The sequence below is a fragment of the Phyllobates terribilis genome, unplaced genomic scaffold, assembly GCF_046119375.1.
Source record: "Phyllobates terribilis strain yellow unplaced genomic scaffold, ASM4611937v1 Scaffold_29__1_contigs__length_15306474, whole genome shotgun sequence".
Classification (NCBI taxonomy): domain Eukaryota; kingdom Metazoa; phylum Chordata; class Amphibia; order Anura; family Dendrobatidae; genus Phyllobates; species Phyllobates terribilis.
The window spans coordinates 956,407-983,557 of NW_027362789.1; the positions used below are offsets into that span (position 1 = coordinate 956,407).

General features: G+C 47.6%; 1 protein-coding gene across 1 annotated transcript in view; it reads right to left on the minus strand.

Moving 5' to 3' along the window:
• The window catches only part of LOC141178568 (uncharacterized), a 32,062-nt gene extending 20,656 nt beyond the window's left edge, over window positions 1–11,406 (minus strand). Inside the window, exon 1 of the mRNA XM_073660450.1 lies at window positions 11,325–11,406. The gene's annotated coding sequence lies outside the window, so the exon portion shown is untranslated. The remainder of the gene's footprint in view (window positions 1–11,324) is intronic.
• Window positions 11,407–27,151: the final 15,745 nt, after the last annotated feature.

Genomic DNA, 27,151 nt, shown 5'->3' on the forward strand with positions numbered 1-27,151 from the left:
TTAATACCGTTCCGCAAGTGTAAAATTGATAAGGCAGCGTTATTCTTCGGGTCAGCATGTTTACAGTAATACCACACATAGTTTTTTTATGTTTTGGCGCTTTTACACAATAAAAACTATTTTATAGACAAAAGAATTACAAAAGAGCTACAACTTTTTTATCTTTCAGCTGATGGAGCTGCATGGCGGCTTTTTTTTTGCAGGACAAGATGACGTTTTTAGCGGTAACATTTTTATTTCCATTTAGCTTTTTGATTGTATTTTATTCCAGTTTTTGTTTGGCAGTATCATGTAAAAGCATAGCTTTTTGCTCCGTTTTTTATGGTGTTTACAGAAGGGGTTAATTAGTGTAACAGTTTTATAGGGTTGTTCCGGATGCGGCGATACCAAACATATGTACTTTTTTTGTTTTTGCATAAATATATTGATTTGTTGGTTTATTTACCGTATTTATTTAATTTTATTTTGTGAGATATATATATATATATATTTTTTTTTAACAGTTTGAAAACATTTTTTTATACTTTTTTTTTTTTTTTACATTTTTACTTAGTCCCTGTATGGAACTTCAATTTTTATTTTTCTGATCACTAGTCTTACGCAATGCAATAGACATGTATTGCATTGCATGAGAGCAGACAGTTTTACACAGTCAGATCTCCTGCTAGACTCAGCTGCTGGCTGATTCTAGCAGGACACCGTGCATGGCAGACCAGGAAGTCATCATATTACCTCTTGCTGCCATGACGCCAGGTCCTATCACGGGGGCCATCGGAAAGGTGAGTGGACGACCCCCTCTCCTCTCACCATCTCCTAAATGCCGCAATCGCTATGGATCGCGGCATAGAAGATAGCAAAGGGTTAGCATCATTGGGACCTGATCCAATCAGGTTCCGATGATGTTACCTGTCAGAGCTGTTGCTCTGCACCGCAACCGCAGCACTTGCAGGACCCTGGGGTTCCTGAGCGCTGCGAGGCCGCCGATTGTTCATAAACGTGGACGCTGCACAGAGCCCAGCCAGCACCGACGTTTATGTACAGTGTGTGAGGCAGTGACGGGGATCGTATACAAGGGACGGTATATATCCCCCAGAATGTGTACAGAGACCTATTAAACCCATTGAAGTGCATTGCAGCCACCGACACACCTGCGGCTGCAATGCAGGCATGAAGGTGAGCATTGACCTGGTCAGGCTATCTGGCTAAGGCAGATTAGTAAAACCCGGCAGGGCCTTCATTTCTTGGAGGAGACTACAGGAAGGCAGTGGGGCGGATTCCTCCCTCCAACCCGGGTTTTCCAGTGGCTCTTGCCTCAGGTCCTTTAAAAACCCTGCATTAAGGATTAGTGTTGTTCAGTGTTGGGACCCGCTAGGGACATAGCAGGAAGGCTTAGCGGGCCTGTGTGTAGCTGAACCTACGCCTGGGTAGGCTCTGCACCAGTCAGGCTCTGAGCAGCCCGGCGCAGCCGTTGCCCACGGCAACCGTTGTTATGGACTTATGTTAACCCGGCTGAAAACTAGAGGACTTTCTGTTTTACCCGTGAGTGCTGAATAAAAGCTGCTTATGTTGGACTTGCTTGGGTCACTGCCTCAGTTACTGCACGGTGTGAACACCGCCGCCTTACAAGTGGGAGGTCGGAAGCGGTTAATGGAAGCAGAGATGTATGATTTACAAATGCTGTCAGATAAAACAACATATAAAAAAGTCCTAGATAATCCCACATCAAAGCTGTAACATACCTGGCGGCGTCCTTGCATAGTGGTATATCTCCCACTGTGCAAGAGCGCGCATTTGATTTCCAGTCCAGACTGTCTCTCCGGCAGTCTCGCTCTGCCCTGACCCTTTGCTCGCCGCTCCGGCAGTCTCGCTCTGCCCTGACCCTTTGCTCGCCGCTCCGGCAGTCTCGCTCTGCCCTGACCCTTTGCTCGCCGCTCCGGCAGTCTCGCTCTGCCCTGACCCTTTGCTCGCCGCTCTGGCAGTCTCGCTCTGCCCTGACCCTTTGCTCGCCGCTCCGGCAGTCTCGCTCTGCCCTGACCCTTTGCTCGCCGCTCCGGCAGTCTCGCTCTGCCCTGACCCTTTGCTCGCCGCTCCGGCAGTCTCGCTCTGCCCTGACCCTTTGCTCGCCGCTCCGGCAGTCTCGCTCTGCCCTGACCCTTTGCTCGCCGCTCCGGCAGTCTCGCTCTGCCCTGACCCTTTGCTCGCCGCTCCGGCAGTCTCGCTCTGCCCTGACCCTTTGCTCGCCGCTCCGGCAGTCTCGCTCTGCCCTGACCCTTTGCTCGCCGCTCCGGCAGTCTCGCTCTGCCCTGACCCTTTGCTCGCCGCTCCGGCAGTCTCGCTCTGCCCTGACCCTTTGCTCGCCGCTCCGGCAGTCTCGCTCTGCCCTGACCCTTTGCTCGCCGCTCCGGCAGTCTCGCTCTGCCCTGACCCTTTGCTCGCCGCTCCGGCAGTCTCGCTCTGCCCTGACCCTTTGCTCGCCGCTCCGGCAGTCTCGCTCTGCTGACCCTTTGCTCGCCGCTCCGGCAGTCTCGCTCTGCTCTGACCCTTTGCTCGCCGCTCCGGCAGTCTCGCTCTGCTCTGACCCTTTGCTCGCCGCTCCGGCAGTCTCGCTCTGCTGACCCTTTGCTCGCCGCTCCGGCAGTCTCGCTCTGCTGACCCTTTGCTCGCCGCTCCGGCAGTCTCGCTCTGCTGACCCTTTGCTCGCCGCTCCGGCAGTCTCGCTCTGCTGACCCTTTGCTCGCCGCTCCGGCAGTCTCGCTCTGCTGACCCTTTGCTCGCCGCTCCGGCAGTCTCGCTCTGCTGACCCTTTGCTCGCCGCTCCGGCAGTCTCGCTCTGCTGACCCTTTGCTCGCCGCTCCGGCAGTCTCGCTCTGCTGACCCTTTGCTCGCCGCTCCGGCAGTCTCGCTCTGCTGACCCTTTGCTCGCCGCTCCGGCAGTCTCGCTCTGCTGACCCTTTGCTCGCCGCTTCGGCAGTCTCGCTCTGGTGACCCTTTGCTCACCGCTCCGGCAGTCTCGCTCTGCTCTGACCCCTTGCTCGCCGCTCCGGCAGTCTCGCTCTGCTCTGACCCTTTACTCTCCGCTCCTGGCGGTCTCGTCTTGCTCTGCTCTTGCCCGCCGCTCCGGGCGGTCTCACCCTGCTGTGTTTGTCTACCGCATCTGCGGTTCTGTTCCGGAAGTCCCAGTCTGTACTGGGTCCTATCCACTCTGTGCACCAACCTGTTGTACCTGCCAGTACCTCCCTGCCTGCATACCAGTCGTGCTTACCAGCCGTGTCCGCCTATTCCCCCAGTCTGTGTGCCAGCCTAACATTCCAGTTCCTGTATTCCCCGGTGTGGGCCAACCGCCGTGTCCGGAGTCTGACCTGGAGTAGACCCGGGTCCCTCAGCTCGGTTCCTCCCTGGTGCACTGGCGTCGTATGCCGTCGTGCGACCTTGGTCGGATCTGGCAGATACTTAGTTACGCCCCTCCTGGCACTCTCCGGTACAGTCCAGTGGAATCACTACATATACACGCACATGCCAGTCAGTCCGGGCGTGTGCATTACAAAAGCTAGTTATAGATACCCATTCTATTATTCAAGAGGGTTTTGCCCTAGAGGTTATAACTGAAAAAGAAAGGGATTATTTAATTGTGGAGCAACCAATGTTGCCAGGTTTATATGGTCTGCCAAACATACAAAAAAATATAATTCCTCCCCCGATGAGACTCATAGTATCGGGTATAAACTCAGTTACTGAATTAATAGGGGATTGGAAGGATAATTTGCTGCAGCCATTAGTTCAAAGAACTGCAAGATTTTTAAAGGACTCCAGGGATGTCTTAAATCAGGTATCTAAAATGGAATGGCAGCCTTACTACACGTGGCTTAGCTGCGATGTAGTGTCATTGTATACTTGCATTCCCTATAATATTGTTATCCAAACACTAAAGTATCATATATTTAAATTCAGCGCTTATTCTTCTGATCTATGTGAATATGTTGTCTTGTAGGTGCAATTTTTAATAACTAATATTTTTTTATGTACAAGCAGGTTTTTTTCCTTCAGTGCAAGGGGGTCTCCATGGGAGCTAAATACTCCCCGTCGCTCGCAAACTTAATAATGTCCTTCTGGGAGCATAAATGTTTGTATACTTCTGCGAATCCTTATGTGAATTGTCTGCTCTGGTATGTCAGATACATCGATGATTTGATCTTCATATGGAGGGGCAATATATCTGCCATACCGGAATTTGTACAGTATCTTAATGATTTTAATTTGTCATTCACATACAATACTCACCCCACTGTAATTCCATTCTTGGACCTCAGACTGGAGGGGGGAAATGGAAGTATAGCTACTTCATCATTTTCTAAACCCCGCTCAGGAAATACGATACTGCATGCTGCAAGCCGTCAACCGTGTCACACCATAAAAGCCATCCCAGTGGGAGAGTATCCCAGGATAAAGCGTAACTGCAGTAAAGCTGACAACTAGAAAGTGAAATCACTACTTGTCGGGATAAACTAATTAGGAGAGGTTACCCACCCTGGACTCTGGACAGAGCTTCAAGGATCGTAGCTACAAGAGACAGAGAAAAACTAATTGATTCAAATGCAAGAGAAACATTCTGCCACCACACTGTTTATTCAGAAGATCAATCACCAGGGCATAATTCAGACTATGTGCTTCAAGACTTAAACGGTGGTGCACATCCAAGAAATATTTCAATCACAAGCAAGAATAGAAGGAAAGGCAGCACTCACCCAGTCTTCTTTAAAACGTTCCTTTATTTTTGTGTGTGGAGCAATTCAGCGTGCAGCATTGGACTGAGACCCCGAAGGGTGTGCGGGGGAGAGGAAAAAAGGGACAACGGCCGTTTCGCTGCCTTCCGGCGCTTCAACGGGTCCAAACCTCCGCGCACAAAAATAAAGGAACGTTTTAAAGAAGACTGGGTGAGTGCTGCCTTTCCTTCTATTCTTGCTTGTGATTGAAAAACTAATTGATGTCTCTGAGAGTGAAACTGATGAAAAAAAAGATAATGAAACCAGCATTAGCTTTAACATTTAGTCTACAATTTAATAAGATTAAAAAAAATAATAAATAAATATTTGCCCATATTGCATGATGACAGTGTCAGATCTGAGATTCTGAAGTCAGGGTGTTCAATTGTGGCAAAGAGACAATCATCTTGGGGAGACATTTTATCCCCAAAGAGATCTAATACTGTGAGACAAAGACATGCATGGCTAAATTGCAAAAAATTTTTTAAATGTGGTCAAAATGGCTGTGGCATGAGTAATTTAGTTCAGGTCTCAAAAAATGTCTCCACAGCTGCATAAATATTGCAACAGTAATCATGTTGTATATATAATTGAATGCAAAGCGTGCAGTAAATTGTACGTGGTGTGTACTGTAAGAAAATAGAAAAAACGCAGAGCAGAACATATACAGTTAGGTCCATATATATTTGGACAGAGACAACATTTTTCTAATTTTGGTTCTAGACATTACCACAATGAATTTTAAACTAAACAATTCAGATGCAGTTGAAGTTCAGACTTTCAGCTTTCATTTGAGGGTATCCACATTAAAATTGGATGAAGGGTTTAGGAGTTTCAGCTCCTTAACATGTGCAACCCTGTTTTTAAAGGGACCAAAAGTAATTGGACAATTGACTCCAAGGCTATTTCATGGACAGGTGTGGGCAATCCCTTCGTTATCTCATTCTCAATTAAGCAAATAAAAGACCTGGAGTCGATTTTAGGTGTGGTGCTTGCATTTTTTTGATGTTACAGGTTTATTTGCCGAACCGGAACATCAAAACATTTGCTCATCTCTAGTAATTAATAATCTATCAATCTTATATAAATTTCATATCGAAATATGGCACAAGAGTACTTTATAGGTGGTATCTTTGTTGTATCGTTTATTTATTATTTTTATACACAGTATATGATATGATCAATTGTTATCTATTTGATGCACTAGTCACTTTAGAATTTTTCATAAATAATCTCCTTTATTATTTGATATAGTATAATTCTGATTATCAAATCAACTAAACTTGATGGCATAATAATGAACCTTTGATCATTTGGATAATAGTATATAATTTGTGGAATTGGGTGCAATTCCGTAGTCATCTCCAACTTGATGCAAAACAAATTTGTCTTGCACAATATATATGATCAATAAAAATATGTAAATATATTATATATATATACACACACACGCTGCTCAAAAAATAAAGGGAACACTTAAACATCACAATGTAACTCCAAGCCAATAACACTTCTGTGCAATCTACCTGTCCAGTTATGAAGCAAAACTGATTGTGAATCAATTTCTCCTGCTGTTGTGCAAATGGTACAGACAACTGGTAGAAATGATCGGCAATTAGCAAGATACCCCTATAAAGGAGCGGTTCTGCAGGTGGTGACCACAGACCATCTCTCTGTTCTCATCCTTTTTGGCTGTTGTTTTGGTCACTTTTTCATTTTGCCATTGCTCTCACCCCTAGAGGTACAGTAGCATGAGGCGGTGTCTACAGTACAACCCACAGAAGTTGCTCAGGTAGTGCAGTTCATCCAGGATGGCACATCAGTGCGAGCTGTGGCAAGAAGTGTAGCTGTGTCAGTCACCACAGTGTCCAGAGCATGGAGCAGATACCAGGAGATGTGGATGGAGCCATAGGAGGGCAACAACCCAGCAGCAGGACTGTTACCTCCTCCTGTGTGCAAGGAGAAACAGGAGGAGCACTGCCAGAGCCCTGCAAAATGACCTCCAGCAGGCCACAAATGTGCATGTGTCTGCACAAACGGTTAGAAACCGACTCCATGAGGGTGGTATGAGGGGCCGACGTCCAAAGATGGGGGTTGTGCTCACAGCCCAACACCGTGCAGGATGCTTGACATTTGCCACAGAACACCAGGATTGGCAAAGTCGCCACTGGCGCCCTGTGCTCTTCACAGATGAAAGCAGGTTCACACTGAGCACATGTGACAGAGTCTGGAGACGCCGTGGAGAGCGATCTGCTGCCTGCAACATCCTTCAGCATGACCGGTTTGGCAGTGGGTCAGTAATGGTATGGGTGGCATTTCTTTGGAGGGCCGCACAGCCCTCCATGTGCTCGCCAGAGGTAGCCTGACTGCCATTAGGTACCGAGATGAGATCCTCAGACCCCTTGTGAGACCATATGCTGGTGCGGTTGGGCCTGGGTTTCTCCTAATGCAGGACAATGCCAGACCTCATGTGACTGGAGTGTCAGCAGTTCCTGCAAGATGAAGGCATTGAAGCTATGGACTGGCCCGCCCGTTCCCCAGACCTGAATCCCTTTATTTTTTGAGCAGTATATGTGTGCGTATTTATAATAAATATATATACACACACTGCTCAAAAAAATAAAGGGAACACTCAAATAACACATCCTAGATCTGAATGAATGAAATATTCTCATTGAATACTTCGTTCTGTACAAAGTTGAATGTGCTGACGACAAAGTCACATAAAAATCATCAATGGAAATCAAATTTATTAACCAATGGAGGCCTGGATTTGGAGTCACCCCAAAAATTAAAGTGGAAAAACACACTATAGGCTGATCCAACTTTGATGTAATGTCCTTAAAACAAGTCAAAATGAGGCTCAGTATTGTGTGTGGCCTCCACGTGCCTGTATGACCTCCCTACAACGCCTGGGCATGCTTCTGATGAGGTTGCGGATGGTCTCCTGTGCGATCTCCTCCCAGACCTGGACTAAAGCATCCGCCAACTCCTGGACAGTCAGTGGTGCAATGGATGGAGCGAGACATGATGTCCCAGATGAGCTCAATCGGATTCAGGTCTAGGGAACAGGAGGGCCAGTCCATAGCTTCAATGCCTTCATCTTGCAGGAACTGCTGACACACTCCAGCCACATGGGGTCTGGCATTGTCCTGCATTAAGAGGAACGCAGGGCCAACCACACCAGCATATGGTCTCACAAGGGGACTGAGATCTCATCTTGGTACCTAATGGCAGTCAGGCTACCTCTGGCGAGCATATGAAGGGCTGTGCAGCCCTCCAAAGAAATGCCACCCCACACCATTACTGACCCACTGCCAAACCGGTCATGCTGAAGGATGTTGCAGGCTGCAGATCGCTCTCCACGGCATCTCCAGACTTGTCTGTCACATGTGCTCAGTGTGAAACTGCTTTTATCTGTGAAGAGCACAGGGCGCCAGTAGCGACTTTGCTAATCCTGGTGTTCTGTGGTAAATGCCAAGCGTCCTGCACGGTGTTGGGCTGTGAGCACAACCACCATCTGTGGACGTCGGGCCCTCTGGCAGTGCTCCTCCTTGCACAAAGGCGGAGGTAGCGGTCCTGCTCCTGGGTTGTTGTCCTCATACGGTCCCCTCCACGTCTCCTGGTGTACTGGCCTGTCTTCTGGTAGTGCCTCCAGCCACTGGACACTACGCTAACAGACACAGCAAACCTTCTTACCACAGCTCGCATTGATGTGCCATCCTAGATTAGCTGCACTACCTGATCAACCTCTGTGGGTTGTAAAGTCCGTCTCATGCTACCATAAGAATAATTGGTAAATCTCATGCTCCTCTGATATCATCCTCATGCAGTATATTACTGTACAAAGCCTCGATCTCTAGTAAGGCCTGCTCCCCTACATGCAAGTATACATGCTCGAGGGTATACATGTAGGGGAGCAGGCAGAGGGAAGACTCCAGAGGGATTATTTCAACTGTAAAACCTCAGGGCTTATTCCAACTGCAGGACCTCAAGCGATACTATTGGAACATTATACTGTGTGTGGGGGGGAAGGTGGTAGTGTAGGAACATTACTCTGTGTGGGGGGCATCAAACATATTGCAAAAAGAGCATAATGGGGGCATTACACTGTGTGGAGGCATCATACATCCTGCATAAGTGACATAATGGGGGCATTACACTGTGTGAGGGGCATCATACATCCTGCATAAGGGACATAATGGGGGCATTACACTGTGGGGGCATCATACATACTGCATAAGGGGCATAATGGGGCATTACACTGTGTGAGGGGCATCATACATACTGTATATGTGGCACCCCAGGGGTCTGGTTTTCCACAGTAATGTAATGTTATGTCTGAGAGCAGGTGGGAGGTCCTTTGGTCAGGGATCCTGTGCATGCCACACCTCCTGCCCAGTCTTGGGAGGGGAAGAACTTCCCCTGTATAAACCCGGGGCTGAGGCAGGGTGAGTCAGACAAGTGGAGTAGAGACAAGAAGCAGCATAGGAAACAGCAGAGTTACAAGGAGTCAGGGGCTGGCAGCTGAAGAGCTCGCCCTGACTGAGAAGATTTCTAACCGGACCCGGAGTCCGAGGCTGTGGGGACTAACTCCTACCCAGCAGCAGAATCCGTCAGGCAGGGGATTTCAGGTCCTCTGGCCCAGAAGCCCGAAGGCACGGTCACACGCGTGGGACCAGCACCGCCATCGTGGAGCGGAAGCCATTAGAAGGCCCCGAGTCACCGGCCATACGGGTGAGCACCACACGGTACACTCAGGGACGTGGGCTACTTACATCAGCTTCTAGCAAGGTAGCCAGAAGAGTACAGTCAGTTTGGGAGGCCTACAACTACGCCTGGCCAGGGGAGATCCCATCTGCTCAAGGACTGACCAGGCCCCGTTCGCTAGCAAGTACTCCGGGAGGGTCTATCGTTGTTACCAGTAAAGACCCTGAACTACACCGTACCGTCTCTGAGTGGTTCCTGCTACCCCCATCATCCACGTCGGCTGCCCTGAGACCATACCCCTCCCGTTGGGGGTTATACTATCACGCTGCATAATCCTACCATCGGCCTCAGCGGTCTGCCCCGCAGCAGCAGCTCCCTGGCTGCACTCAACGGGTGGCGTAGTCATCAACTATTTACTACTAGTAGACTGCCGTCCAGTTTGACTCCCTGGGCACGGACCGGGTCACCGCCACGAGACTACAACCCTCCACGGATCCGGCTCCGGGTAAGCTCCCGCGTGCGCACCGCAGCGCGACACAGGCCCAGGGGCGCGTCATATAATGGCCATAATGGGGGCATTACACTGTGGGGGCATCATACATACTGCATAAGGGGCATAATGGGGGCATTGCACTGTGTGGGGGCATCATACATCCTGCATAAGGGGCATAATGGGGGCATTACACTGTGTGGGGGCATCATACATCCTGCATAAGGAGCATAATGGGGGCATTACACTGAGTGGGGGCATCATACATCCTGCATAAGGGGCATAATGGGGGCATTACACTGTGTGGGGGCATCATACATCCTGCATAAGGGGCATAATGGAGGCATTACACTGTGTGGGGGGCATCATACATACTGCATAAGGAGCATAATGGGGGCATTACACTGTGTGGGGGCATCATACATCCTGCATAAGGGGCATAATGGGGGCATTACACTGTGTGGGGGCATCATACATCCTGCATAAGGGGCATAATGGGGGCATTACACTGTGTGGGGGCATCATACACCCTGCATAAGGGGCATAATGGGGGCATTACACTGTGTGGGGGCATCATACATCCTGCATAAGGGGCATAATGGGGGCATTACACTGTGTGGGGGCATCATACATCCTGCATAAGGGGCATAATGGGGGCATTACACTGTCGGGGGCATCATACATCCTGCATAAGGGGCATAATGGGGGCATTACACTGTGTGGGGGCATCATACATCCTGCATAAGGGGCATAATGGGGGCATTACACTGTGTGGGGGCATCATACATCCTGCATAAGGGGCATAATGGGGGCATTACACTGTGTGGGGGGCATCATACATCCTGCATAAGGGGCATAATGGGGGCATTACACTGTGTGGGGGCATCATACATCCTGCATAAGGGGCATAATGGGGGCATTACACTGTCGGGGGCATCATACATCCTGCATAAGGGGCATAATGGGGGCATTACACTGTGTGGGGGGCATCATACATCCTGCATAAGGGGCATAATGGGGGCATTACACTGTGTGGGGGCATCATACATCCTGCATAAGGGGCATAATGGGGGCATTAGACTGTGTGGGGGCATAATGGGGGCATTACACTGTGTGGGGCATCATACATCCTGCATAAGGGGTATAATGGGGGCATTACACTGTGGGGCAGTAAAGGGGCCCTGTACTATGAGAACAATACGTTTCCTCCCTTCCTGTCTCCATAGTTGGGTCGTATGTATCTATTACAGGAAACAGAACAAAAACCTTATGATTCTTATAAAGGGGCAACACAAGACCCCAAAAGAGTCTCCGTGCTGAAGGGGTTAATGCCCCCTGCGCCCAGTAATGGGGTCTCCACATACCTCCACCTGCAGAGCCGCCACCACATATATGGCTGCTCTGTGCGCACAGGAGCTGTGATGAGGTCACAGGAGGGGAGGAGTCAGGGGTCACATGATCAGGGGCCTCAGTGGATGCAGCACTCTGCTGTGCTGGTTGTCATGGTGCTGGATGAGCTGAAGTTTATGTGTGGGGTCAGGAGGGGTTTACAGTGTGGATGTAGCAGAGCCGTGTGTGTACAAGGTGTACGGAGCGGAGCCGCGTGTGTACGAGGTGTACGGAGCGGAGCCGCGTGTGTACGAGGCGTACGGAGCAGAGCCGTGTGTGTACGAGGTGTACGGAGCGGAGCCGTGTGTGTACGAGGTGTACGGAGCGGAGCCGCGCGTGTACGAGGTGTACGGAGCGGAGCCGCGTGTGTACGAGGTGTACGGAGCAGAGCCGCGCGTGTACGAGGTGTGCGGAGCGGAGCCGTGTGTACGAGGTGTACGGAGCAGAGCCGCGTGTGTACGAGGTGTACGGAGTAGAGCCGCGTGTGTACGAGGTGTACGGAGCAGAGCCGCGTGTGTACCAGGTGTACGGAGCGGAGCCGCGTGTGTACGAGGTATACGGAGCGGAGCCGCGTGTGTACGAGGTGTACGGAGTGGAGCCGGGTGTGTACGGAGCAGAGCCGCGCGTGTACGAGGTGTACGGAGCAGAGCCGCGCGTGTACGAGGTGTACGGAGCAGAGCCGCGCGTGTACGAGGTGTACGGAGCGGAGCCGCGCGTGTACGAGGTGTACGGAGCGGAGCCGCGCGTGTACGAGGCGTACGGAGCGGAGCCGCGCGTGTACGAGGCGTACGGAGCGGAGCCGCGCGTGTACGAGGCGTACGGAGCGGAGCCGCGCGTGTACGAGGCGTACGGAGCGGAGCCGCGCGTGTACGAGGCGTACGGAGCGGAGCCGCGCGTGTACGAGGCGTACGGAGCAGAGCCGCGCGTGTACGAGGCGTACGGAGCAGAGCCGCGCGTGTACGAGGCGTACGGAGCAGAGCCGCACGTGTACAAGGCGTACGGAGCAGAGCCGCGCGTGTACGAGGCGTGCGGAGCCGCGTGTGTACGAGGCGTGCGGAGCGGAGCCGTGTGTGTACGAGGCGTGCGGAGCGGAGCCGGGGGTGTACGAGGTGTACGGAGCAGAGCTGGGCGTGTACGAGGCGTGCGGAGCGGAGCTGGGCGTGTACGAGGCGTGCGGAGCGGAGCCGCGTGTGTGTACGAGGTGTACGGAGCGGAGCCGGGCATGTACGAGGCATACGGAGCGGATGCTGCCCCTCTCCAGGAGCGATCACAGCAGCACGGCATGAGACGTTCTTGTACTACACGGACTGTCCTGACAGAACACAGCTCGTCAGGACATAGCCCCGACCTCCAGCGACCGCCGGACAGTCCCATTGGATCGGGGACGGTTGGGGGGTTTCTGTATATAAGTTGTGGGTGATAATTGTAGAATTATTAATGTCTTAGCATAAAAGGATGTACCTGAGTGTTTGTGCCGGGGTCCACATGCATGGAGGGGTTGAGGCGGTGCTGGCTGTATTATGCAGACGGCATCTGCCTGTAACAGTAGTAACCAGAAACTACTAGAAACTCTGCACCAAAATGAAGCAAATCCTTATTCTGGGAGCTTCGCCTTGTACGTAACACCCCCGGATCCGGTACAAGCCGGGCAGATGTTCTCATTCATGTCATTTTCTGCTTAAGGTTCTGCGGTTTTCTGGCCAACTATAAAAAAGAAAAAGCGTAAAACAATATTAGTTTCTGCTGCATTGACATAAGTACAATCTTTCATTATATATAAATCTATTACACGTCGGGTCAATGCTGTAAAGGACAGTAAAGTGCCATAGTTGTGGTTGTGGTTTTTGGGTCACTCTACTTCCCTCCCAAAAATGCAATCAGAAACTTGTAACTACTGATCTCTCCACAAGAGAAAGCCGACAACTCCATCAATGGGATCATTTTATAAAATTAGGTCTTCGCAAGATGAAAATGGTCTCACAAACCACATTTTTTTTTAAATGTTCATAAAAAAAAACAAAGAAACAAAAATAATAACCTTACTTTGATTTTTTCCCCCATTTTTCAATACTTTATGTGGTAAATTGAATGTTGTCGTTCCAAAGAACAACTAGTCCCACAAAACACAAGCCCTCCGTCTGTTAATGAAAAAACAAAGTTATATTTTTTGGGAAAAAGGGAGGAAAAAAATAAAAAATTGGTCTTGTCAGAATAATGTAATTGCTATATATATATTCTTTTAAAACTGAATAATTTTACCCAAAAATTGTGATCTCTTATAATATTATCATTCTTCATGCGAGATTAATCATTAGTCTGTAGATAAATCCAAACATCTGGAAGATGTAGAACAATATATCTGTGATTCTCCTCTGCCAGGATAAGCGCCTCCTTTCTGTCCTTTCTGTGATGGAGAAAACGCTTGAAAGATTCAGAAAGTCCGATGAGTTTTTGGAGCTTATTGTAAAGGGCCTTAATGACGACCTGGGAAAGAAACCACCAGAAACAAAGGATCCATCCAGGTAAGTTCTAATGATCCCGTCTGATAAAATGATCAGCTTTATTTCCATGGGATTGTTCTGTAGAAGAGATGGGACCTGCAGCATTTTGATCCTGAACTTCACTATGTATAGATGTAGCAAAGCTTAATGTGACAATTCACACAGCGCATTGATAAACTGTCTCAGAAGGTTAGCTCTCAGTAGAGAATTAACATCACTTATAGTGGAACTAAACTTACAATTTTTTTTCAGAATTGTGAAAATTCTGGCACTTTGCAAAGCACTTCATTAGTTTCTTTGGCGTCATATCCATAAAATGATGATATTAAAGTGTCCTCCAGACCCTGCTTTTCCCCAGTGCAGGAGCGTTGCTGGAGTCCTAAGAGATCAGGGACCCCAGCCCCAAAGTACATGTTTCCCCATATAACCTCCCTGCCACTTAAAAGAGGATTTATACATATATAATTACAGTATACCACTGCTGCTATATACACTATACAAAGACCAATATTCCCAAAATTACTACTATACAAGGCCAAAATGATCCTGCTACACAATGTCCTCTACCATCACCACCACACAGTGAGTCCATATATGAGAGAAAACCCCGCAGGGTAAAAGACCATCAAAGGAGTCCAGGGAGTATAAAATCTATCATATTTATTCAGCAATAGAAGAATAGGATGATGGGGGAAGGGACACAACACATATGTGATTGTTAGACATGTAAGCAAAAAAAAGCAAGGCACGCAAGGAAGAGGCCATTCCAGGTATAATGGCTGTCTATAGTATCATCATGGGTATACTAAAATATCCCAAAATAGACACCGCATATATTCCACTGGGGGCAACAGTCATCATATGCAGGTGCATCTCACTAAATTACAATATCATCAAAAAGATAATTTATTTGAGTTCTTCAATACAAAAAGTGAAACTCATATATTATATAGAGTCATTACACACAGAGGGATCTATTTCAAGTGTTTATTTCTGTTAATGTTGACGATTATGGCTTACAGCCAATGAAAACACAAAAGTCATTATCTCAGTAAATTAGAATAATTAACAAAAAACACCTGCAACGGCTTCCTAAGTGTTTAAAAATGTCCCATAGTCTGTTTCAGTAGGCTCCACAATCATGGGGAAGACTGCTGACTTGACAGATGTCCAGAAGGCAGTCATTGACACACTCCACAAGGTCTCAGAGTCTGGAGGAAGAGTGAAGAGGCACAAAATCCAAGCTGCTTGAGGTCTAGTGTGAAGTTTCCACAACCAGTGATGGTTTGGGGAGCCATGTCATCTGCTGGTGTAGGTCCACTGTGTTTTATCAACACCAAAGTCAGCCGGCCGTCTACCAGGACATTTTACAGCACGTCATGCTTCCCTCTGCCGACAAGCTTTTTGGAGATGGAAATTTCATTCTCCAGCAGGACTTGGCCCCTGTCCACACTGCCAAAAGTACCAATGCCTGGTTTAAAAGCAACAGTATCACTCTGCTTAATTGGTCAGCAAACTCACATGACCTTAACCCCATAGAGAATCTATTATAGAGAATCTATGGGGTATTGTCAAGAGAAAGATAAGAGACGCCAAACCCAACAATGCAGACGAACTGAAGGCTGCTATCAAAGCAACCTGGGCTTCCATAACACCTCAGCAGTGCCACAGGCTGATCGCCTCCATGCCACATTGCCGCATTGATGCAGAAATTGATGCAAAAGGAGCCCCGACCAAGTACTGAGTGCATTTACTGAACATACATGTCAGTAGGCCAACATTTCGGATTTTAAAAACATTTTTCAAGCTGATGTTATAAAGTATTTTAATTTACTGAGATAATGACTTTTGTGATTTCATTGGCTGTAAGCCATAATTAGTGGCGTACCGCCAATGGTGGCAGGCCACACTACTGCTATGGGGCCCGTGAGCCTCGGGGGGAGCGAGGAGGATAGGTGAGTATTGGGGGGGTGGGAGGTTGCGGCGGCGGAGGAGCGGGCACACGCAGTAGCGGCTGCTGTAGCTACCACGTGTGCCCGCTGCTAAAGGGACATGAATATTCCCTCTTCTCCACTTCCATGGGCATGGAGAAGAGGGAATATTCATTCTCTTTAGTAGCGGGCACGGAGGAGCGCTGAGCCGTGGCTCCAACTTACAGTGCCCGCTACTAAAGAGAATGCATATTCACGCTTGTCAACGCTCATGGTCCCGGCGTGGAGAGGAGTGAATATGCCGGCAGCAGCTCACCTCAACAACTGAGAGCGCGCGCTGCTCAGATACCAACATGAACTGCTGGCAGACAGAACTCAGCAGCTCTGGAGCAGAGGTGAGGAAGGAAGGTGAGTATAAGTGTTTATTTTTTGTGTGTGCAGTGATGGGGCCACACATACCAGGATTAGGGGGTGAGGAGGCCATACATACCAGGATTGGGGGATGAGGGGGCTATGCATACCAGGATTGGGGGATGAGGGGGCCACACATACCAGGATTGGGGGATGAGAAGGCCCCACATACCATTCTTGACCCCATTTTTGGCGATCGGATATTTCCCTGGATCTCGTGTATCCTGCTGCATATTGGTGTATATAACGTAGGCTTACGTCATGTGAACAATGGCCAAATAGCTGTTGGCTGAGAACTCATCCTAAAAGATAAAATCTGCGATGGAGGTTCCTAATACGGCTTCCAACGAAGATGTGAAATCATCCAAATGTGTATAAGAACTAGCGAGTGATAAAGGAGACAATGGCTGGTAGGTAATAAGTCATTACCTGTCTGCCAATATCTTCTTCTGGAAGACTTCAAGATATCATGTATTACATATTACATATTATTCTGAAACGAGCCATGTAATACCACATGTGTCCTGGAGAGGCCACTACGTCCAGCAAAACACAGCTGATTGCTGAGGGTGTTCACTGCCGGACCCCCGACTATCAACTGATAGCCTGCAAGTCCTCATTTGGGGACAGGAGTTGTTCACACTTGGCATATTTTGTGTTTCATCAGGGGAGGACAGTAGCCGGATATAGACTTTTTCTATAAAGTCAGATTAAAGGGGTTTTCAGGAATGTTTTTATGTAATATATAGGAGGTTCCCAGTGGTAGAGAAAACACACAGAGCTTTACTTTCTCCTGCGGCTCCAGCTCTGGATCTTCAGCGCTTCCTGTGCTCTATTGTGACAGGCTGCAGGGGTGATGGCTCAACTTCAGCACACATCATTGCTGCAGCCAATCACTGAGCTTAGAAGCTCTGTCAGCATGGGCCACTGAGCCTAGTGATTGGCTGCAGAGCTGCAGTCATGATGTCACCCTTGAAGCCAGTGACTAAAGATCAGCGGCAGCGGTGAAGTGCTGGAGCTGGAGCAGGAGGTAGTAAAGCTTCATCTGTTCTACTTAAGTGACGATTTATAGGATTTATATTTAAGTGATGAAAAAAAAAACAGAAATTTGTAAAAATAATTTGCTTGTGTCGCCACTTTCCGAGATCCGAAAGCCGCGGCGTTTTCATTTTTCGGGAATGTAGATCTAAATGTGGGAAACAGAGCGCACAATAGGGTGATACCCTATGGAGGGAGAGTAAGAGAGTGCTGGTTACACTCACCTGATGGAGTTGTGACAGGTACAACTCCTATGTAGGCATGAAGAAAACCAGCTGCTGCTGCCTCGTGGCTGGAAGATGCCGCTGGTTTGTCCGGCAGAGACAGTCTCGTGAGTATCATGCATGTATCACCCTGTCTCTCCTACAGCGTTCTCACTCTGATCATGTGCACGTGGTCAGTGCCGTTTTATCGTTTCAGCCGGCAGGATTAAGTTAATAGTGAGATAACACTAAGATCTCCTATACTGTCTTTTGGCTCTGCCATGTGCCGCTGTTATCTCAATATTAACTTAATCCTGCCGGCTGAAACGATAAAACGGCACTGACCACGTGCGTACCACCTGCACATGATCAGAGTGAGAACGCTGTAGGAGAGACAGGGTGATACATGCATGATACTCACGAGACTGTCTCTGCCGGACAAACCAGTGGCACTGACCGCGTGTATACTATCGGCACGCGGCCAATGTGTGGGGTATTTGAGGAGACAGGGAGACATACCGCTGTACGTGCTGGTTAAATCTCCATACGCATGTAGCGACCTATCTTAGATGGGATATTAGCTGCTTAAGAAGATACAGTTGTGACCTATGTTACAACTCCCTGTTACAGGATCGCACCACCATATTAATATATGTCTCTCCACGCAACATTGTCATTGACTTACCAGCTACACAGGCACATCTGAGAGGCTAACAGCAAGCTGATCAATGGTGATTACACTGGTCGACTCTTGCATTTAGATTGTATCTAAATATATGGCACATATATTATAAATAATTTGACAGGTCCAAACTAAGACAGTTGGGACAATAAAATTATAATACCCAACCATTTAATTGTAGGGACATTGGTTGGAAAATCCATACTGGTGCTGCCATATTGTAGTCAGGAATAACTGCTTAAAATCCATCATAGCAGTGGCCCTATATACATCTTTTTGATGTATGAAATTGAACTAATATATTTTAATCTTACTAATAAAAGTTACATTTTATTCACACACCTTTTCTTCTAATACCCTTCCTGGTTTCTAATAGTTACATTATCGGTGGTGACCACCTGTGTGAATACTGTCCATCATTTGAATCAGAAATCTGTATAACTTGATATTTTGAGGGCTATGTGGGGGGCCGTTATACTGTATGAAAGCAATTATACGGTGTGAAGGTTTGTGTGGGGTCCATCATACTGTTTGGAGGGGTGTGTGGGGCCATTATACTGTTTGGAGGGCTAGTGTGGGCCATTATACTGTATGTAGGCCCATTATACTGTATGGAGGGCTGTGTGGGGCCATTATACTGTTTGGAGGGCTAGTGTGGGCCATTATACTGTATGTAGGCCCATTATACTGTATGGAGGGCTGTGTGGGAGTCACAGTTGGGGGAATCATACAGTGTTAGGGTCACCATACTTTGCCTTGGGAGTTGAAGTGGGGCACAATAAGGTCATTATACTGTTCATGTAGAGGCTAATGTGGAGGAATGCACCATGGGGGTATCATACTGTGTTTGGGGGGCACTTTTATTGGCATCATACTTCATGGGGGCAATGAAAGAGGGATCTAGGACTTCAGTAGGAGGAAAATTAGAAAAACGAAGTAAAGGCTGGAAAGTTGTGAGATCGGCTCTTCTGTGACACAGACAAATATTTCTTTATTTTTTTGGTGGGGGGGTCCAATTAGAGCTTCTGCTATGGGGCCTCATGATTTCTATGTGCGCCCCTGGCCATAATCATCAACATTAACAGAAATAAACACGTGAAATAGATCACTTTGATTGTAATGACTTTATATAATATATGAGTTTCATTTTCAGCATTGAAGAACTAAAATAAATAAACTTTTGATGATATTCTAATTTAGTGAGATGCACCTGTATATATAAGGGGTGTGGGTGCCATCATACTATAAGGGGCTATGGGAGTCATCATGCTATATATAAGGGGCAGTGGGGCCATCATATTATATAAAATGGGGAGTGGGTGCCAGAATACAGTTTATAAGGGGCTGTGGGGCCATCATACAGTATAAAGGGAGCTGTAGGGGCCATAATATAGTGTACAAGTGGGTGTGGGGGCCATCATACAGTATATATTGGGCTGCGGGGGCCATCATACAGTATAAAGGGAGCTGTAAGGGCCATAATATAGTGTACAAGTGGGTATGGGGGCCATCATACAGTTTATAAGGGGCTGTGGGGCCATCATACAGTATAAAGGGAGCTGTAGGGGCCATAATATAGTGTACAAGTGGGTGTGGGGGCCATCATACAGTATATATTGGGCTGCGGGGGCCATCATACAGTACTGTATATATGGGGCTGTGAGGGCCATTTTACAGGATATAGGGAGTTGTAGGAACCATTATGCCAGTTATAAGGAGTTGTAGAGACCATCATACAGTGCATAGGGAGCTGTGGGGACCATTATGCAGTGCATAGGGAGCTGTGGGGACCATCAGACAATGCATATGGAGCTGTGGGTACCATCATACAGTGCATAGGGAGCTGTGAGGACCATTATGCAGTGCATAGGGAGCTGTGGAGACCATCATACAGTGCATAGGGAGCTGTGGGGACATTATGCCGTGCATAGGGAGCTGTGGGGACCATTATGCAGTGCATAGGGAGCTGTGGGGACCATTATGCAGTGCACAGGGAGCTGTGGGGACATTATGCAATGCATAGGGAGCTGTAGGGACATTATGCCGTGCATAGGGAGCTGTGGGGACCATTATGCAGTGCATAGGGAGCTGTAGGGACATTATGCCGTGCATAGGGAGCTGTGGGGACCATTATGCAGTGCATAGGGAGCTGTGGGGACCATTATGCAGTGCATAGGGAGCTGTGGGGACCATCATATAGTGCATAGGGAGCTGTGGGGACCATCATACAGTGCATAAGGAGCTGTGGGGACCATTATGCAGTGCATAGGGAGCTGTGGGGACCATCATATAGTGCATAGGGAGCTGTGGGGACCATCATACAGTGCATAGGGAGCTGTGGGGACATTATGCCGTGCATAGGGAGCTGTGGGGACCATTATGCAGTGCATAGGCAGCTGTGGGGACCATTATGCAGTGCATAGGGAGCTGTGGGGACATTATGCCGTGCATAGGGAGCTGTGGGGACCATTATGCAGTGCATAGGGAGCTGTGGAGACCATCATACAGTGCATAGGGAGCTGTGGGGACCATTATGCAGTGCATAGGGAGCTGTGAGGACCATTATGCAGTGCATAGGGAGCTGTGGGGACATTATGCCGTGCATAGGGAGCTGTGGGGACCATTATGCAGTGCATAGGGAGCTGTGGGGACCATTATGCAGTGCATAGGGAGCTGTGGGGACCATTATGCAGTGCATAGGGAGTTGTGGGGACCATCATACAGAGTGTAGGGAGCTGTGGGGACTATCATACAGTACATAAGGAGCTGTGAGGACCATCATACAGTGTATAAGGAGCTGCGGGGACCATCATACAGTGCGTAGAGAGCTGTGGGGACCATCAGACAATGCATAGGGAGCTGTGGAGACCATCATACAGTGCCTAATGAGCTGTGGGGACCATCATACAGTGCATAGGGAGATGTGGGGACCATCATACAGGGCATAGGGAGCTGTGGGGACCATTATGCAGTGCATAGGGAGCTGTGGGGACCATCATACCGAGCGTAGGGAGCTGCGGGGACCATCATACAGTACATAAGGAGCCGTGGGGACCATCATACTGTGTATAAGGAGCCGTGGGGACCATCATTCAGTGCATAAGGAGCTGCGGGGACCATCATACAATGCATAGGGAGCTGTGGAGACCATCATACAATGCATATGGAGCTGTGAAGACCATCATACAGTGCATAGGGCACTGTGGGGACCATCATACAGAGTGTAGAGAGCTGTGGGGACCATCATACAGAGCATAGGGAGCTGTGGGGACCATCATACAGAGCATAGGGAGCTGTGGGGACCATCATACAGTGTCTAGGGAGCTGTGGGGACCCTCATACAGTATCTATGGAGCTGTGGGGACAATCATACAGTGTGTAGGAAGCTGTGGGGACCATCATACAGTGTCTAAGGAGCTGTGGGGACCATCGGAAAGTATCTAAGGAGCTGTGGGGACCATCATACAGTGTGTGGGGAGCTGTGGGGACCATCATACAGAGCGTAGGGAGCTGTGGGGACCATGATACCAGTGCATATGGAGCTGTCTGTACCATTATACAGTGCATAGAGAGCTGTGGGGACCATCATACAGTGCATAGGGAGCTGTGGGGACCATCATACAGGGCATAGGGAGCTGTGGGGACCATCATACAGGGTATAGGGACCTATGGGGATCATCATACAGTGCGTAGGGAGCTGTGGGGATCATCATGCAGTGTCTAGGGAACTGTGGGGACCCTCATACAGTATCTATGGACCTGTGGGGACAATCATACTGTGTGTAGGAAGCTGTGGGGACCATCATACAGTGTCTAAGGAGCTGTGGGGACCATCGTACGGTATCTAAGGAGCTGTGGGGACCATCATACAGTGCGTAGGGAGCTGTGGGGATCATCATACAGTGCGTAGGGAGCTGTGGGGACAATCATACAGTGTCTAGGGAGCTGTGGGGACCATCATGCAGTGTATAGAGATCTGTGGGGAACATCATACAGTGCATAGGGAGCTGTGGGGACCATCATACAGTGTGTAGTGAGCTGTGGGACTATCATACAATATACAGGGTGCTATGGGGGCACTCAGGACATTATTTCTTTTAAATGGGTGCGTCATCAGAAATTTCTTCTTTCACCACCCCGAAATCATCGTCCATAGTCTTGAAGAAGAACTTTGTAGTTGGGTGTAGTTTGATTGTGGCTTTAAGGGGGCATTATTACTTAAAGGGGATACTCAACGGTATTTGTTGCTTGGAGGGAACACTTCAGATATTGAAACTTTCATAACAGCATATCTGGCATTATTACTTGCTAGGTAGCACAGTGGGGTCTTTACTACTTTCTATGGGGCGCTATTATTTTTATAGGTCCCCTCTATCTGGCACACAGTCTTTGTAGCATTAATTGGTGGAGGGTAATCATAGTAATGACATAATTTTTGAAGTATTGAGGTTCCTATTCCACGTCGGAAGAGCAGGCAGCATGGGGAGGTTGTGCAGGGTGGGAATAGATGGGGACGGTGCTGGAAATGTGAGAAGTCAGATGGTCTTTGTACAGTGTGTTTTTTATGTAGAGGCAATGGTCATATAATACTATGTACTCACTGTGTAGTGTTGATGGTAGAGGGCATTGTGTAGCGGGATTATTATTGCCTTGTATAGAAGTAATTTTGGGAATATTGGTCTTTCAGTTGTGTATTTTAGGTTAGCAACAATGGTGTACTGTAATTATATATGTATAGGTCCTCTTTTAAGTGGCGGGGAGGTTGTATGGGGAAACACCTACTTTGGGGCTTTGGCCCCTGATCTTTTAGGACCCTAGCAACGTCCCGGCATACAAGGGATATCGGGCACAAAGTGTCCTGGACGTTTCCTTTACAGTATGAAGCATTTTCCACACAGTATCCTTCCTCTGTAATATACTCCAGGACTGGTGAGGCGCACTGTCGCTCCCTATTTCACCATAACTCGGCCTCAGCGCTGCAGTGCTGATCAGCAGGTCTGCTTACTTGTTCTCCGGTTTCGCGCACTATGTCTTCCACTACTGGCGCCCTTGAACCCTTGCACTCGTGACTCCCACTAGTACATCATATTCAGTGCTGCTTTGGGGTCCGTAACTCGGCGTCCAATCCAAGGACCCTTCTCTGTAAGGCCACTCTGTCTCATCGGTCCAAAATAGTCAGGCGCACTTCATGGCCGCCTCATATAGAATGAATGGAGCAGCATTTTAGCATGCGGACCACCGTTCCAATCTAAAGGGGATGAAGGTTCCTGTAGATTGGAGCTTGTTTTCATTGGACAACCCCTTTAATTTTTCACACTGTTTCTGCATTTAAGTCTATTTTTTGGTAAATATTCGATGACCTGGTGTAATTTGTGATGTGTTGTTCTTCACCTGAGGTTGTATTGACCTCATTTTATAACTTCTAAGGACCAGACTTTTTTTTAATATATCCTGAATAGAACACAATAGAATTGTATGGAAAACATTATTGTGTTCTTCACAATTCAAGGCAACGTGTCCTTATGAGATCTTTTTCTTGAAGGTATATGGCCCTCAGGTTCTTTATCACCATGCAATCTGAAGAGCCAACTTAGACTAAGAGTGGCCACCACTGGGCATACACCATGGTGCAGCAAGGGCTAGCAATCTGTCCCTCCAATTGTGTGGGTACTTATTGCTTAGGGAATGTCAGTCCAATTCTTCTTTTTAAGAGGGTTCACTGTCTGTGCATCTCTGTGCCCGAAGAATATTAACCAGGTGTTACTGTATTACTGCTGTTCCAAGTGGCAAGCACATGGTTCTCTTAGAGACAGGACCCTTGTTTAAACCCAAGTAGACTTGAATTGGAAAGGCCACTGGTCTGGACCAGGACTCTGATTGTGGACGGTGATGGCGGCATGCACGGTTTCTATGTACGTGTCTGTGTGTAGTCAGAAAAGAATTTCAGTGGTGGCCGACGGAGGTGCTGGAGAAAGGTAAACGAGTGGCTGCAGAACGGTTGGTAAATGTGGCCACTTCATGCGAATATTGGCCACTGATGACTGAGGCCTCCCTCCTGGTTTGGTCCTGGAGCCCCCCGGCCACTTGTTGAACATCTTTCCTGTTTTTTACTGTTACACAAGACCCTGTGTCTCCTGTATTCTGCGGCTACGTCCCGCTCTTCAGTCTTCTTTCTGTAGCATGGTGTGTACGACGTCCTGGATACAATGTTACTGCTCCATCACAGACTGAACCCCAGAACAATTGTCATGGAATTTGGTACCAGAGTTCTCTCTGTGTATGGAGCCCCCATATTTTGTGATTACTCTTATCATTCTCACTGTGTAAGGTGAAATCCAGGAAAAAAACACAAAACAATATATATATAATTAATTTTTTTATTGAAATAGCAATAAGCAACATTGTAATGAAAATATTACTGGCCCTTTAAGAAATTAAACTATGGTCACAGTCACTCTCAGATTGGCCCCGGTGGAGACCACAAAACGAGCTGCGGTCATTGGGGACCACCTGAGAGTCATTGGGACCCAAAGATCCAGAAGAAGGCAAAGAAACCCCCCAAAAGAATTCTGATTCAGGGGGGAAAAAAATTCCTTCCTGACCCCATTTCTGGCGATCGGATATTTCCCTGGATCTCGTGTATCCTGCTGCATATTGTTGTATATAACATAGGCTTACGTCATGTGAACAATGGCCAAATAGCTGTTGGCTGAGAACTCGTCCTGTATGATAAAATCTGCGATGGAGGTTCCTAATACGGCTTCCAACGAAGATGTGAAATCATCCCAATGTGTATAAGAGCTAGCGAGTGATAAAGGAGACAATGGCTGGTAGGTAATAAGTCATTACCTGTCTGCCAATATCTTCTTCTGGAAGACTTCAAGATATCATGTATTACATATTACATATTATTCTGAAAGAGCACCATGTAATACCACATGTGTCCTGGAGAGGCCACTACGTCCAGCAAAACACAGCTGATTGCTGAGGGTGTTCACTGCCGGACCCCCGACTATCAACTGATCGCCTGCAAGTCCTCATTTGGGGACAGGAGTTGTTCACACTTGGCATATTTTGTGATTCATGAGGGGAGGACAGTAGCCGGATACAGACTTTTTCTATAAAGTCAGATTAAAGGGGTTTTCAGGGATGTTTTATGTAATATATAGGAGGTTCCCAGTGGTAGAGAAAACACACAGAGCTTTACTTTCTCCTGCTGCTCCAGCTCTGGATCTTCAGCGCTTCCTGTGGTCTATTGTGACAGGCTGCAGCGGTGATGGCTCAACTTCAGCACACATCATTGCTGCAGCCAATCACTGAGCTTAGAAGCTCTGTCAGCATGGCCCACTGAGCCAAGTGATTGGCTGCAGAGCTGCAGTCATGATGTCACCCTTGAAGCCAGTGACTAAAGATCAGCGGCAGCGGTGAAGTGCTGGAGCTGGAGCAGGAGGTAGTAAAGCTTCATCTCTTCTACTTAAGTGACGATTTATAGGATTTATATTTAAGTGATGAAAAATAATTTGCTTGTGTCGCCACTTTCCAAGATCTGAAAGCCGCGGCGTTTTCATGTTTCGGGAATGGGGCTGCGTGAGTTCTGTTTTTTGCCCCACAAACTGATGGTTATATTGATATCATTTTGGGGTATATACAATGTTCTGATTGTCTGTTATTATTTATTTTTTTCTTGTTGCAACGACTGAAAATCTGTAATTCTGGCATTTTATGTAATGTTCTAGTTACGCCGTTTACTAAATGGATTAATTTATTTTATATTTTGATGGATCTGACTTTTACAAACGCAGCGATACCAAATATGTGTATTTTTTAAATGATTTATATTTCTTAATTTTTAATGGGGGGAAAACTGGGATGATTTGAACTTTTATACTTTTCTCATTTTTTTTTACTTTTCACTGTATTTGTTCGTCTCTTTAGGGGGCTTGAACCTGCGATCATCTGATTGCTTGTGCTATATACAGCATTGCTATATATAGCAGAAATCACGATCTCCTATGAACTCTAGCAACAGGCTGGCTGTCACAGGAATCCAGTGATGACAGACACAGGGATCTTCAGTGATCAAGTCACGGGTGCGCCAATGAAGAGATGGAATGGTGCACCCCCTGCTGGCGCACATTAAATGCCGCTGTCACACACTGATAGCAAGATTTAATAGGCTAACTGTCGTGGGCAGAGCTCCGCTCAACCTGCGACTGTTAGAGGCATATGATTGCTGAATAACACAGCCATCATCTGCCGAGAAAGATGCAGACTCGGCGTGTGAGCCTGCAAGAAATGCGGGGAGCAGAATTATGACGGATATAGTCCTTCATAAGTTAAGATGCATTTCTTAGTTAAAGAGTGACCGTCATTAACTGTATTTTCTAGACTATATGATGCACTTTTTAACAACAAAAAATCTTGCTCAGTATTGTGTGCGTCCTATAGACCAGAAGCAGCGTCCTATCAAGTATGCTTATCATGTGTCTGGCACCTGCCGGAGCAGATTTCAGCTGATCGTGGGGGTGCCAGGTGTCAGACCCTCCGATCTCATACTGATCAGCTATCTTACAGATAGGTCATCAATTCTTAAGTTCCAAATAACCCTTTAAGGGGACTGGGAATGAAATCACCACCAAGGCACCAACAGAATAATAAATATGTCCTTGTATAAACTGTTGGTTCATTATAAGCTCATTGTCTACACAATGCAGAAATGAATGATTTATACAGGGGCATCTTTATAAACTCATTACACAGTGGTATTTCACAATGGTGGTGGTTTAGGGGCCTGAAATGAAGTGATGGGTTACCTTTAATACATCCATGAACATTCACACACATACACACTCACCTCAACACACACATACATCCACACACAGACACAAATACACACTCACCTCTATACACATACAATAAACACACGTGCACACACCCCTTCAGTGCTGCAGTGCTCGGTAGACAAACACACAGACCAGGGACACACAAACCATCACACAGTGTCTGTGACCACCGTTATTAATGGGGTCACAGACA